This window comes from Dama dama, chromosome 19 (genome assembly GCF_033118175.1).
Source record: "Dama dama isolate Ldn47 chromosome 19, ASM3311817v1, whole genome shotgun sequence".
In the NCBI taxonomy this organism is placed as follows: Eukaryota; Metazoa; Chordata; class Mammalia; order Artiodactyla; family Cervidae; genus Dama; species Dama dama.
Genome location: NC_083699.1, coordinates 59,332,269 through 59,347,077, shown reverse-complemented (window position 1 = coordinate 59,347,077; position 14,809 = coordinate 59,332,269). Strand labels below are relative to the sequence as shown.

At 39.3% G+C, this 14,809-nt stretch overlaps 1 protein-coding gene across 50 annotated transcripts in view; it reads right to left on the bottom strand.

Annotated features, from left to right (window-relative positions):
- ZBTB20 (zinc finger and BTB domain containing 20) overlaps positions 1-14,809 on the bottom strand; it is an 846,735-nt gene that overhangs the window by 112,461 nt on the left and 719,465 nt on the right. For 6 of the 50 annotated variants that reach the window (XM_061167148.1, XM_061167147.1, XM_061167149.1 and 3 more), the window contains one exon: positions 241-297. The exons of the other annotated variants lie outside the window; for them this stretch is intronic. The gene's annotated coding sequence lies outside the window, so the exon portion shown is untranslated. The remainder of the gene's footprint in view (positions 1-240; positions 298-14,809) is intronic. 50 annotated transcript variants of the gene reach the window in all.

Sequence of the window (14,809 nt, the reverse complement as noted above, 5' to 3'; positions counted from 1 at the left end):
GTTCACAATTATTTGGTGTGCCGGGGTGCCAAAGCTTCCTCAATCTGACGTTATGAATCTGATATCAAATTTGTTTCAGAAATTAAAGTGCTTTTATAGAGACTAGGTCTCATTCAACTACATAACACTCCTATGAGGAAGAGGAGGAGACAGAAAAAAAAAAAAAGATTTTTCTTCTGCCCTGTAAGAGGCCTGATAAAGAAGCCAAATTAAAACTCATGACCATTTTTTAAGCCTTACCCAGGTACTGTGTGGAACGAAATCTCAAGATACCCGTGTTGCAAGTGTTGACAAGGTCTGAAATAAAGGTGTAGATGGGGATCAAAATAAGTATTTCAACATAAAGAAATTGGAAACTATTGCTTTATTCTATGGTTTTAATTGATAAATCAAGAATCATTTATTAAAAACCTACTATGTGAAGAGGAGGGAGGAATGAAACCTATAAATACTGAGTTGGGGAAAAATCCTAGAGCTTTACAGATATAATTGAATGATAAACTCTGTAAGCTGCCTTCTGGGTTGGCATTTATGGAGTTTAGAAATGCTAGTTTGTTGCCAAATACTTATATGCTACTGTTAATTTCATTCATTAAAATTATATTATGCACTATGTACCTTTTATTTCTGATGGTACATTCTAGGTGTTGAAGGAGATACAAATTATGTATAAATACAATCTCTGTATTTATGAGCTTACTGTGCAGTGATAGGAGGAATGAGACACACAGAAACATACTCTGGTATAGGATAGTATGTAATCAGTGCTAAATAAGACACATAAATAAGTGCTTTAACAGTTTAGAAGAAGCAAGACCTCTCGGCTATGGAACAGAGCCCTCTCATAGATTTACTAATGTTGCTCAAAGCGCAAAAAGGAAGGGACTGTGGAACCAAACTTTAAGGCACCAGCCATCAGTACACAGAGGGGTTGAGCTATCTATGAAGGGAGGGATATGTACCCTGGATCAAAGCACCTCTCACACTGAGTTGTCCTGCAATCAATGTTGACGAAGAACTTGCATGGCTGAAAGAGGAATCAATACGGATGTTAGGCCAGATCAGTGGTTCTGCCTCAGCCCTAGATATTCAGGTGATTATTAATTCACTGTTCAAATTTGGCATTACAATGGCATCATATTTTTTCCCCATAGAATTATCAGAAATTCTGTCTTATATCCACTTCAGAGTAATGGGAGGTATAATTCAGGGCTCTTCCTTGCAAGTGAGGAAAACACTTTGCCCATGCAGAATGCCATTGGTACAGAAATCACAATGTTTTTCAGAACAGCAGCAAATGAAAACCCTCGCCTGGCCTTAGGTGGATGAGTCAGAATCCATGCTCCCCAGAAACAATGACAATGGAGTTGGGGGGTGGCAGCTATGTAGGGATCCACACAAGAAGGCAGGTTACCATTCAGCAGGAAACAGAATTTGAGTGTCCTGACTTCTAGGTCTGGGTTCTATCTATAGAATCACCTTCTTTTTCAATTTTTTTTTTCTGTTGGACACTCTAGCCTTTTACATCACCAATAGTGGCTTTCTGTAGTTGGTCTCTCTCTCTTTCTCTGTGTCTTTTTAACAGTGAGGGTGGCTTTACTGATGTGCCTTTTGTAAAGAATTCAAGGTTGTCTGGATCTTCAAAGAATGCAATTGAGAAAAAAAATACTGTTTCTTTGATTCAATGGTGCTTACATTTGGGCAGAGTTTTCTTTTTCCATCCTCAAATACAGTATTTGAGACAATCTGCCCACAATGGAAAGCTTTTAGAGCTTCAAAAGTGTAGGCGAACCAAATCAGAATTAATCTCTGTGAAAATCTCAGACTCAGGCACATGGAGAAAGTTCAGAAAAAAAAATCTGGGCAGGAGGCAGTCCCACAGAAAGATGCCTGACATCTCTCCTAATTTAAGATGAGCTGGAGTAGAACAGGTGAAGAAGGGCCATGGAAAGTTCTAGCTGCCATGTGATCTACTGTCTTGATTCTATTCATTTACCTTGAGTCTGTGTTATCAAGGGGTCTAGTTGATTTGCTTAAGATGTGTCTTGTGGTCTGACTGTATGAACCCAGAGAAGGGATAAAGAGAAGTCTAGGTTAACTGGGGCTAAGATGAAGTGGCCAACAGCTATTCACTCAGAAAGGACTGACCAGATCAGTCTGCAGGGTTTCTATAGCAGTGCTGCATTTTATTATCATATTAAAAGCCATGCATTTTACTGGAAAAAAAACCTGCAAACCACAGAGGCAAAAAGGGTAGATGATTATAATGATCATCTTTGAACACTTGGTATATGCTCATTGGTTTTCCTTCATATGTGGATTTCTCTGCATATGTCATCTCATTTGATCCTCATGCTAACTATGAGAGGTTGATATTTTGCCCATTTTCTTAGTGAGAAGCCTAAGGTTCAGAGAAGTTAGGTGAGCATCCTCTGGTCACACAGCTAGCAGAGGCTAAGCTGGGATTCAAATCTGAGTGGTAGGACACAAAGCCTGAACTCTTTTCCGTGCCTTGTGCTTTTCATGGCATGAAATCAGTGTTGGGGGAACTCTGCCCAGCATCTCTGGTTAGCAGAGTGAATTGCTTTTATCATTTGCCAACATGTCATAGAAAAAAACCAAAACAAAACAAAAAAAAATTAAAACTCCTGGCTCTAGGAGATTTCCTATCAACCACCTGAAGTTTGGCTTGGTTACATATTATTTGAATATTTGACAATCTTATAAAAAGTCTAACAAGAATAAAGAATTTTTCATTTAGGCTAGCTTCTATGTTAGTTAAAAATCTCCTATTCCTACATAACAATGTGCCTGGGGGACTCTCTCACTGCCAAAAACATATCTGAAAATGCTGAAAAGTCAGAATTTGGGGCCTATATACTGACTAATATTACCAGCTGTGAGTCGGCCTGAACATCAGTAATATGATATTTCCCGCTACAATTTGATTTGGTTAAAATGTGTTTGAAGTTCACCCTTTTATTAACTAGAATTACCACCTCCTGAAACTGGAGGGCCCCTGAGAGCAGGCTGGCTGCTAGTGCAATCCAACCTCCCACCTGCCATCAGTGCATTTCCTGGCAACAAATACTATTAAATTGATAACTACAGAAATAGGTCAAAATGTCTTTTCAATAGTTGCTAATGTTCCCCTAATGTTCCATCTCCTCCCTTTGATTCTCCTGCTAACATTTTCTCTAACATCACAGGAGCAACAACTAGTCAAGAGAAATGCTAGAAGATGGAGAAGCTGGCAGCCGTGGATAGAGGAGGTCTTAGGAGTTCCCCCAGTTCTCAGGTAGAAAAGCTAAACTTCCCTAGGGGCTAGGGGCCCCCAACTCAGCTCTGCTGCTCAGTTGACCTGGAAAAAAAAAAGCCATGTCCCATATGAGCCTTCGTACCCTCCTATGCAAAAGAGGAAACTCAAGATGACTGATTATTCAAATTTGCAAAATGCTCAGAGTTCACAGGAGATAACAGGTTTGACCAATCTCAAAGCAGTGGGGTTTTAAACTCATGCACACTACATTCATAACTATACCTGTCAGAGCCTTGGCTCTCCAAGGTAGAAACTTACTTTTATATAAAGAAATGATATCACAGCATGTTTTTGTGACAGAGACCCTCTGTGGTTATCCCAGTTTTGATTATTCACTATGTAAACCTACATTTTTTCACCCTTCTTCTCTCCCAGGAAGAAAGTCGGCTTCTCTGAGTTCATATCACATATGTGACCAAAGATAAAGAGGCAGAGGGGTGGGCACAGCTATATGAGGGCACAGCTGATTCTAGGCAGATAGTCTGGCTCCAAAGAGAGGCCACCTCCCTGGGGCCAGGAGCACAAGCCCCCTTGTTAATGAGGTGCAGTTCAATTCTCAACACTTCTTCTGTGAGGCTAACGTATCTTAGGGTGACTGAACCCCTCATGCTTGGGTGCTCTGATGGCTTCAATCCCCAGAGTTACCTCAGTGTAAAGTAGTTTTGAATTGGAGCTGGGGGGTGGGGAGAGGGATAATTCTGGAACAGGGAGGTTGAAGGAAAAAAATCAGATAAACACAAGGACCCTGGGTCCCTGAGTCAGAGGAGAGGAAAAGGGGGGTGGCCATGATCGAAAAGTTCTCAATCTGTTTAGCATTTTCTGCTCAGGGGCCCGTCCAGAGCTAGTGAACCACTGAAAAATTTCTTGAGAGACCCTATGGTCTCTGAATCATGGTTTTGAGCTCTCCTCTGTGCCACAGTTGTGTTATCACTAGACAGGAGGTCAGCTGATTTGAAAACTTGCAAACTTCAGCCTACCTGGCAAATCAAGGTTATTCTAATCTCCTATAATTTAAACCTATAGCGACTCCACAGTCTGCCACTTCTCCATCAGATTCCTTCTGCCTGCCTTCCTTTCATGAGGGAGGGAGAGCAGAGGTGTGGAAGAGAGGACAGCAGGAGAGGAGGCAGGAAGGGTAAAAAGGGCTCACTTTCCTGGGTTTCTGCTGTGAGTGAGGCTTTGTGTCAGATAAGCCCCTCTCTGGGTTGTCTCCGGCAACCCAGGAGACACTGTTAGTGTTAGGAAGTGTTTTATAGGTTCAGGGAGGCTAACTAGCTTAAGGTGGCCAGTCAGGTCCCTTCTCCCAGCTCTGAGTTCCTCTGGCATATTTCCTCCTCCTCCTGGTCATGGGTCTTCCCAGGTGGCACTAGTTGTAAGGAATCTGCTTGCCAATGCAGAAGACAGAAGAGACACGCGTTCAATTCTGGGGTCGGCAAGATCCCCTGGAGGAGAGCACGGCAACCCATTCCAGTATTCTTGCCTGGAGAATCCCATGGACAGAGGAACACCTGGTGGGCTACAGTCCATGGCTAACAAAGAGTTGGACATGACTGAAGGGACTTAGCATGCACATGCACCTGATGATGGGTGCTTAGAAACTGGTTTACAAACCAGTCATCTAGAATATATCTTTTGGGAATATTGAGGATGCCCTGAACCATCAAGGGTAAATCTGGCTGGGAGTCAGGAGCTTTGAATTCTTCTGGTTAAGACCTAGTCCCACCAACCTTCATTAAAGACACATGGAGACACTTGTATGGGATCTGGTCATGACCTTACATCCCTGTCATTCACACTCATCAAGGTAGTGTCAGGGGTGTGAAAGCACCAAATTCAACAGCATCATTCTCATTAGATGTTGTATGTAGATTAAAGAGAGGAATTCCCTCCTCCTAATGCCAGTTTGGGGTAAGAAGGAAGGAAAGATTGATAGGAGCTGAAGGCAGAATGGGTCATGAGAAAGATGTGAAATACACAGCAGCAGCCATGGTAGGAACTTAAGAGAGCATGAAGGCAAGGCTAGAGCTGGGAGAGGAAATTGTTTTTAGCCTACATGGATGTGTTTGATCACACAATGGATGGAAAATCCTAGTCTAAAATAAGGCTGAATGCTAGATGCCCTGTTTAAAATCTCCATTGAATCGTTGAAGTCTATTTTAACTATTCAATAACAGGCAAATACTTCATTACCACAACTATTTCTCCCAAGTATCAATCTCTAGCAAAAATAATATTTGGCTGAGACCACTACAACATTTCTGATTACAACAAAAGACCATCTGGATGATAACCAGCTTGAGGTGCTTGCAGGAAAGAAGGAGAGATGGGTTCTTCTGAACCATAATGTACAGATAGAAATCTTCAGAGCTGAATGCAGGAATTAGCTTCTGAGAAATTGGGAAAGAGGTTCATTTTCAGTAGAAGAGGATATGTGACTGATACCTTCAGTTGGCATGCTAGGAAAAGATAAATTCCAGGCAGGATCTGCTATATAATCTGTGGGGCACAAGGCAACATGAAAATGCAGGATCCCTTATTAAAAATCATTAAGAATTTCAAGACAACAACAGCAGCACATTAAACTCCTGAGTGCAGGGCTCAGTGTGACTGCACAGGTTGTACAGACAGGAAGGTGGTCTTAATTCTGGCTGTATTGTTTTCACCAAGGCACTCAAGTCCCATTGTCACCAAGGCCTAAATTAAGAAAGATGCACCACCACTCTCAAAATTCTCAGTTCACCCTCTCTTATTAGGGTACGGATGCAACTGAATTCTGCAGGGAGGATCAGAATGGTCTGGGGTCTGCCAACATGTTTGATAGATTGCAGTTGTGCTGGATTCTGTTCCATTTGTTACAGCCACCAATCCCCACTTCGGTTACAACCTAAAGATGGCCAGGATATCAACATCTGGGAATTGAAACATAAAAACACAAATATTCCTGGAAAAATGAAAAGCAAGCAAAAATAATGAAAAAGAAGTTGAGTTTCCTGGATATAAGTCCTACCCCTGATATCTTTCTGGCCTTACATTGAGCAGGTCTTGGGCATGTGCATACAAGCTCAGAAAACAGGTGAATTACCACAATAAGCCTTTTCAGTTTGGGAAAAAAAGAGGAAACATGAGAACCTGGTCTTAGCCCAGTAGAAACTTGCTGGGTTCACTCACTAACTGTGTACTTGCTCTCTTTCTATCTGTCTGTCTCATTATGCTAAGTTGGAGCTATGACTTCACTCTCCGTGGAAGCTAAGTTTCTCTTTCCTGGATGCTTGGAATGGGCCAGAGAAAAGTTATTAGAGGGTAATGGTCATGTCTAAAAAATCACATTTATTTATCTTCACCTGCCCTCCTCACGTCATTATCATTCCACAGAGGTCTGTATATAGAAAGCAGAGATTCAATAGCCAAGATGAACATCAAAAGGATAACAGCAGTACTGAATAGATCAATGTGGCCTCTTTCCCAATGGTCTTAGGGGCTTTATATATACTGAGCCTGATTCTCACAGGGACAGACCAAGAGCCTGGGCAGATGCCTGGGATGTTTGTGTGGGCTAACGCTGACCCTCTCCTAACTATATATCCCTGTTCCATTTTCTAAAAAACGTGTCTAATATAGAGAACTAGTTCATGTCTACAGCCAGAATTATACTTTGATACTAGACCTTGATTTAGGACTTTTCTTAAAAAAGATATCTACTGACAAAACTAATTTTTTGTTTTGCTTAACACGTTTGTACTGCCTTGAGTAAGGCCATTAGGGTCCATAAGTAGATGGAAATGCATTTGACTCTGTCCAGTTACACTTAGTTTTCAAAATGTCTTCCATTCCACAGAGGTGATATAGGCTTGGTCATCATTTTCAAGTGTTTTAACAATTGGTAGGGCTTCCCTCGTGACTCAGTCAGTAAAGAATCTGCCTGCAATGCAGGAGACCTGTGTTTGACCTCTGGTTCGGGAAGATTCCCTGGAGAAGGGAATGGCAACCTGCTCCAGTATTCTTGCCTGGAGAATTCCATGGACAGAGGAGCCTGGAGGGCTATAGTCCATGGGGTCGCAAAGAGTCAGACACAATGGAGCCACTAACACTTTTAACAATTGGTAATTAGCAGAAGAGATCTTAAAAAATATAGTGATTGACCTTCACCACAGATGCATATATAAAATCCTGATTCATTTATTTTGAAATCATTCTCCCCTGCTGGAAATAGATAGCTATAATATATACATTTATATATGTGTGCACAATCAGCCTTAGCAATACCGCTGTGAAGGAGATGAGGATAGATGGTTTTCTATTTATTTGACAAATACACTATTACATAGACAGGTTAAGTGATTTGTCCTATAAGGAAGGGTGGAGATGAAAAAGAAAAAACAAAAGCTGTCACATCTGTCCTCAGGTTATACCACTCTGGAACTGGGTAGCCATTATTGCTTTTGAGCAACTTGATCTAAATGTTTGGCAAAGCAACTTTCCTGAAAAAAGATCTTACACTTCTTACTTTTCCATTGGTACTTTCTTTCTCCCTCCTTCCTCCCTTCTGAGATCATTATAAACTATTGGTAAATGTGGCTGCTCTGAGTTTATGTTTGCTCTTCATGAGTTCAGACAGATTTTAGCTCTTCAGAAAGCATAAGAAAAAAAATCATCTCTGAAAGGTAATAATGATAAATAATACAGTGGGTTTGAGTTAATGTCATGGTAACAGTTGATATGGGTACAAGTGAGGTCTTGGACTCACCATTCACAAGAGCTAGTCTACTGGTTCTGAGTTGACTTAAGAAGAAGCAAAGGCTTCTCTGAGGCAGAACACACTTGTCAATTCTCTGCTGTCCTCCTGGGACTTTAGACAGGGGCCAAACCTTTCTGCTGCACCTTTCTGTGAAGTGCTGCAACTTGGAGCTGTCCTCTGTTCTATACTAGGGCTACATCCTCTAAGTTCTTGACCTCAGATAGTCCTTCTCTATTTTGGTACATATTTGCATGATGCTCATGGTGCTATATTTGATTTAAAATATTGGCCTGGCTGTTATTTGGCCAAGGAAAGACTGTTTTGCTATCACTTTAATTCTTTATTATCTATTTTGCTAATTATTTATGTGAATAAAAAATATCCTCAACTTCTTGCCTCTTTTCATGCTTCTGGTTAATGTTTCACAATGTTATCTCACAAAACACTTGGGAAATACAATTTGGTTTTAATAAGTCCTAAACAAAACACAATTGTGAAAGAAAACTGATAGAGAATGATATAAAATAAAATTTGAAGGTAAGTGTGATGAGTTACTTAGTTCTGAAGTATCTACCACTCTTAGTCCTTTATATTAGAATGTAATATTGCCAAGAAATTTGTTACCTGTACTAATTGTTTTTTTAATGAAGGGACAAAATGATGTTTCTTCTCTGATGATAAGAACTGCAAGCCCAGCAATATAACAAACAGCACCCGAGTCGCATCTGTGATGTGAAACTGGCTTAAGTGATTTCTCTCAGTGGAGACTGCTCAGTCAAGACCTTCAAGCAAGCTGCTACGGTTTAGGACCCAGACTCCACAAGGAACGTCCCAGTTCCCTACAGAATCTGGGCTGGCTGTCATCCCATTCTGTATCCAGTCCGCAGTTGCCACTCAGTCACGTAGAGCGTGAGTCTGGGGACGACACACAGTGGAATAGGAAAGGCTACAGAGCTCTGTCATACCAGCACGTTTATTGTAAGGAACTAGTTATGCTGCAACTGCTTTGCTCTTTTATATTCTAGGCAACACACTGGTGAATATAAGTCATAATGAACATATTCAATATTTTTTCCATCAGTTCAATACATTATTCATAAATATTAGAGATGGAAAAGACCTTGTAGATTACCGAGTCCAAACTTTCTTTCTGTACTGCCCTTTCCCCCCAACTGTTGTTGCTAGCTCAACAAAACAAGACAACAACAAATCACATGAAGAGAGGAACAAATTCACAAGTTTAACAAGTAAAAAGGAAAGCTCCGATGAAGCCTGAATTGAAGGTGGGGAAGTCCAAGGCCTTCCCTTCCTGCTGGTGGAGCTCTGAAGACTAAGAGTAGCCCTTTGCTGTGAAGATGAGCCAAGGGAGAAAAATGCTAATTTCTTCTCTTGAGAATCACAATTCAAGGTAAAGCCCAAGAGGCAATCCTACGTCCTTTCTCTACAACCTGGTGTGGATTCAGGCATTCTTCTCTCCTGTTGGAATTTGAGATACTGACAATAATGATAAAATGAAAATGTATAAATGAATAGAGAGTTAAAACTACTAGAGAATGCTCCCTGGGATTATCTGTACTATCAAGATAGGAAAACTTTGCAGATGCTACTGTCTCTCTAGAGGAATAAATGCTTGCATTTTAATATTCTCAGCAGCTGGTTCTTGTTGAATGCCATCAGGATGATTCAGCCACCCACCAGGAACACCAGTAACAGCAAGTGCACACAGAGAAATCTGCAAAACTTTCTTCTCTTGATGCCAACACTATTACTCTGGCAAAGTCAGAACCCTTTATTGAATTACCAGTTCTACTAAATGTGACCTTGTTCCCGTCACAAATACCAACTCCCTCTCAAATAAATGGAACTTCTGGCTGATAAAGATGCAGCATTCTTCCTGATTTGAACACCCCTGCTGTCAGAATCTCCTTGACTATGGCCATGTGACCTGCCCCTTTAAATTTTCTCACTATTCACTGTAACCCCCAAAGAACCAGTCAGGTCCATACACATTCCGAGTCGACCTTGTAGGCCATCCTTCCTACAGCTGACCCTATCCATTTAATGCTATATCTCTACCCTGACATGCCCCAAGTTATTTTTCATTTCCAGTTTTTAGAAGTCTCTCATTTCCACAGAATGGAGTTGTATGCCCAGAAAACAGAAATGTGAAGATGAATCGCATAGACCCTAGATTTCATTGATACAGAATTATCAGACCATATTCAATTTAAGACAAAAAATCCTATACTTGCCCCCTTCTTCAAACATACCAAATTAGACACTAAAAGAGAAAAATGCCAAAGATGACAGCTAGCTATCAAAAATGTCTCACTGTATTATTTTCTGGTCCCCAAAGTAAAATCTAAGGACATTCAACACAGATTCAGGTGCTCTCAACAGCCATGAAAATATATGGCTGGAGAGGGAATCTATAAATGTAATGAATACACAATTGGCTTATAACAGATGCAACTAAAATTAAATTCGATATCTTGACCTGCTCTCCAAAGTGAAAGTTTCTAGTTCAGGCTGCAGACAGGGGTATAACCAGCTCATTAATCACATGAACCAGAACTATAAGCTGACACTTTTGGAGATGCTTCAAAGAGCAGTCCTGCACGGTTGGGGGGTCTGTGGGGAACCTGAAAGGGAAGGCAGAACCGACAGTTTAGAGTGAACAATACTGCTGTCTTTTATGGTATCCACAGGTCAGCCAGGGCTGACTATTCTAAACTTCCAGGAAAAAAATGGAAAGATTTTTGTAAGGAAGTAATGGGACCTATGGACTTATATAAAAAGATTCGATACATTTTTATTCAGTTCCTATTAAGTAAAAGTCATTGTGTTTGTTGCTTGAAGGGAAAGGGAATCTTAACAATAGTAATAGTAACAACGACAATGATATGGAGCGATGACTACTCGCTAGTCATGTTGCTAAGCCTTCTATACACTCCATTTCAGGAATTCTTACAATTCTTACAATTTCCCAGCAAGGTAGTTAGTAGTGTTCATTTTCCTCCTTTACAGATGTGGAAACTGAGGCCCAGTGAAATTAAGGGCATTACCCCAAATTACATAGACCTGTTCCTTACATTATAAATAAACACACAAATGGCTAATCTATAAGACATGACAAAAGCCATTAAAGGACAGAGTATTGTAGAAATAAAAAAGGCAGAATTGCTTCTGCTTGGGATCACCAGGGGAAAGGAACAGGGGTGTGGGAATGTGGTGTGTGCTTAGGAGACAAGGAGTAGCCTAGTTAACACAGCACTCTCTGATTAGAACTCATATTTGATAAGATGGTAAGATACATTGATCTGTACAGGAAGATTTCTAAAAAGAAGGACTTCTTTCTAAAGTATTTTCTGACTACAATTTCTCAAAAATTTTTTTCTTTCTTTTTCTTTCTTTTTTTCCATTGGTGGGAATAGAGGGAAGAAGAGAAACGAAATACAAGCTTACCTTGGAGGGGATATGAGGATCATGTAGGGGGAGCAATGTTAGGAGCAGAGAGTGTCCAGGGAGTCCCAGGGTGGGTGCAATTTCTTTCATTTCCCAGAATGCTGTACCCTTATCACACATATTTGACCCTTGCCCCATAGGGTTATTGGTATCAAAATAGGAACCCTAAAATCTTGGTTACTCTGCTTTCTTCTTCAATTACTTCTGGAATTTTATTTATTTATTTTTTAAAAAAATTTGTTTTAGGGGTCAGGCTTATGGTATAGAGTAGTAGCTAGAAAACTTGAATTGTAGTACAATTTGCCTTCCTCATCTTGAGAAAGTTTTATCATTTCTCTGTTTACATTTTCTTATTAGCATGGTCAAATGCTCAAATGCTCAAAGAGCATTTCTTCTTCTGTTGGACACCCTGATCCTCTGGTGAAAATAAAATCTTGTGCTCTTCCAAAAATTTGCCATTCTTCTCCGTCTAGAACCACTGGTTTACAGAATCCAATGTATAGCACCACTAGTCAAGATGAATTCGTGGAGATTCAGTTTCTCTGTTTTTTAAGCTTTTATTTTAAATAGTGTTTTCCAAATGTAAGTCGTAATATATGAAATATATATTTAAAAAAATTCTGCATGGTCTTGCACCAGATATTCAGTATACTTTTCTGGAGAGTTTGCTAATCCACTCATCCTTATTGAGATATCTAAGGCTCCTTCAAGCTCTAAGATGCCATGATTATGATTCTATGATGCTGACACTTGCTTTGTCGACACTTAAAGCAGAGCTTTTCAACTTCAAACAATAGAATAAGTTGCTATAGCAATTACACTTACATGAATCTTTAAGCAAATGTATATAACAGCTCTTTACAACTATTATCACACCGGACAGCCATAGCCAAAGCTTAGGAGGTTGTTAAAATTCTCTGCAAAAGCAAATTCTGATTCTAGAAGGAAAAAGTATTGCCTTTCTATATACTTCTAAAATTAACTTGTTTTTTTTTTTTTTTTTTTTTTGGGGGGGGTGGGTTATCTGTTAATTCCACAGCCAGCTATAAGCTTTAAGCATTTCCAATAACTTTCATCATTAGCTTCCACTCTGTCATGACTTCTATATCTCACCCTTCTGACCTTGGCCACTGAGGTCAGTCTTACTGATGTAATTCAAGCATGCTTCTTTGTAGTTACATTCGTCACAGTGCTCATTAGAATTATCATCATTCCTACTGCACCTTAGGTCAACGGAATTAAATGTGCTTATGTGATTTGTTGTCATTTTAATTTTTCAGCCAGGATTTCTTCATCCAGAAGGACAATTTCATTTTATCTGATCAATAAATAACTAGCCAGTCAAATGACTCTGGAAAGACTGGTAGAAAATCATTCTTTGGGGCAAAACCTAAGTCTAGAGAGGTTTTTAGAAACCTGGAAAGTGGCATTTCACTGACCTGGAATCCATAGGTTTGAAATATATGGATGTCAAATTAGTCTTCTAGTATAGTAAAGCAATAAGGATAAAATATACATGATTTATATTTATGTGTGTGTTGAATTTAATAAATTAGTTAGGAGTCAAGGTATTTTTGAAGAGAATTCAGTCTGTTCCACAATGACTAATTCACCGACTCTCAGATATAGCCTAAAATATTTTTTTGCTGTAGCTTTTACCTCATTTTTTTCAAGATAAAGAATATACATAGACTGTGAAGTGGCAATGCAGTCCACTGTGACCTTCTATATATTCCTCAACTTTTGCTCTTTCTATGGTCAGGGTATATACAAATAAATAAATCTACAATAGCTTAAGTCTAGAAAAATTTTTTTGGCTAAACTCTGAAAACATAGCTTAAGTAGAGTTGAAAGCTTGGCATCTCATCATTTCTTTATATTATAAGGCTTACAAATGCCACCTTATAAAAGATATATTTGTTTATTTTCATGTTCAATCAAAAGTGTAGGGTTTCAGGTCTAGGAATGGATTACAGATCGTTTTCTCCTGGTTATTTTTGGCTTTAAGTATATTGATCATTTTATCATTTTCTTGTTTTAAACTGCTTTAAACACAGCACAAATGTTATTCTCATCATGCCAGAAATGGGTTTGGAATTGATTTTGAGTTTCCATCAATTTTACTCTTTGCTCTCTGTGAGAAGTTTTTCACTTGCTTAAATTCAAAAGGATAGTTTTGTTCAAAAGATGTCAGAGTACAGCATTCAGTGATCCTTAGCTGGACAAGAAAACTGACATTTTCTTCTTTTCAACAAAAAAAGAAGTAATAAAATTACTGCATCTATTGCTATGGACTTTATTGAAATTAGGGAAGAATCATTCATATGAATGCAATTTCAGGGGCTTCCCCCCTCTTTCTCTTCATGTAAGTGTTTGACAAAAGCATGTATCTTCTGAGAAGCTGGCCTGATTGGTCCAGGTTGGCACTGTTTCAGTGTTTGGCCTACGGCGGCTGCTTAGGAATAATTTCGTCTCATCCTCTCTATTTTCCTGGACTGTATTGGACTCAGACACGTGGTATGCAAAGGAAATCCAAGTCCCTTAAAAATGCTATTTCTTTTGGTACTAAAGCCAAGCCCAGTTCTACTTTGGCCAAATGATCTTATCAAGATTTACAAGAGATATTCAGTAATATCTCCAATCTGGGAGAAGACATTCCACTAAGAAAGATCATTTACTACATACAGAATACATATATCTTCCCATCCGGTACCAGGGAAGGACATGATCAAACTTATCCTATTGTTACTGAGAATAATATAACACCGATGCAAATTTTACGCCATTATTCATTTCAATTAATTTAAACAGAAATAAACAAGTAGTTCTTTCCATATTAAAGCAGGTATACTGAAGATCTATTTCCAGTTATCGCTGAAAATATTTTGGCTTCCATAAAGGAACCTTCCTAACACTGCTGCTTTGCCCTCCTCTGCACTGTCACAATTCAGAATTTGTCACATTTCAGCCAGGTTCCCTAGACTAATTGGATGAAACAACTGCATTACAGTATTAAGATTCCTTTGCAGAATCAAATGAGAGGAGATCTGCACAGTTCATATAGCCTGGAAGATTTGTAACCAACACAGTCCAAATCCTATATGTTACAATACATCTTTCTACGTTTACAGTAATAATCACTTTTATAAAAACTGTTACGATTTAACTTCACACTTAAGAACATCAACAAACATAGGGAGAAATTTAGATATATAACCTTCAGTTCCCACCCCATCCTTACTTCTCCCCTGTGCTGTTTCATGTTTCAGAGCGAAATGCTTACTCTTTTT